This window comes from Egretta garzetta, unplaced genomic scaffold (genome assembly GCF_000687185.1).
Source record: "Egretta garzetta isolate BGI_Z169 unplaced genomic scaffold, ASM68718v1 scaffold30, whole genome shotgun sequence".
Lineage (NCBI taxonomy): Eukaryota > Metazoa > Chordata > Aves > Pelecaniformes > Ardeidae > Egretta > Egretta garzetta.
The window spans coordinates 5540323-5540648 of NW_009258383.1; positions in this window are offsets into that span (position 1 = coordinate 5540323).

The following is a 326-nucleotide window of genomic DNA, read 5'->3' on the forward strand; positions in this document are numbered from 1 at the left end:
GGCCGGGCTGGGCAGGGGGCCCTGCGCCCCGCGGAGCACGCAGGAGCCGGGCTGGGGGTGACCACGGACACAGCGGAGGCCCGGGAGAAGTAAACAGCGCTCCCGTTCGTCCTTGCCGATCTAGTCTGTCCCTTTCTGCGATTATTGAAGAGGTTGATAGGGTCTGTGGGGTTTTTTTTGTATATAGGCACGTGTAATGATTCGGGGTGTGCAGCTACTGAAAGGGTAGATGGCATTTGACAGTCATGTACGTTTATGAATGCTGCTAGGCGAAGTGTGAATGAAGACAAGGTAATGGCAGGAGCGTTGATCTGCTCGAGGGTAGG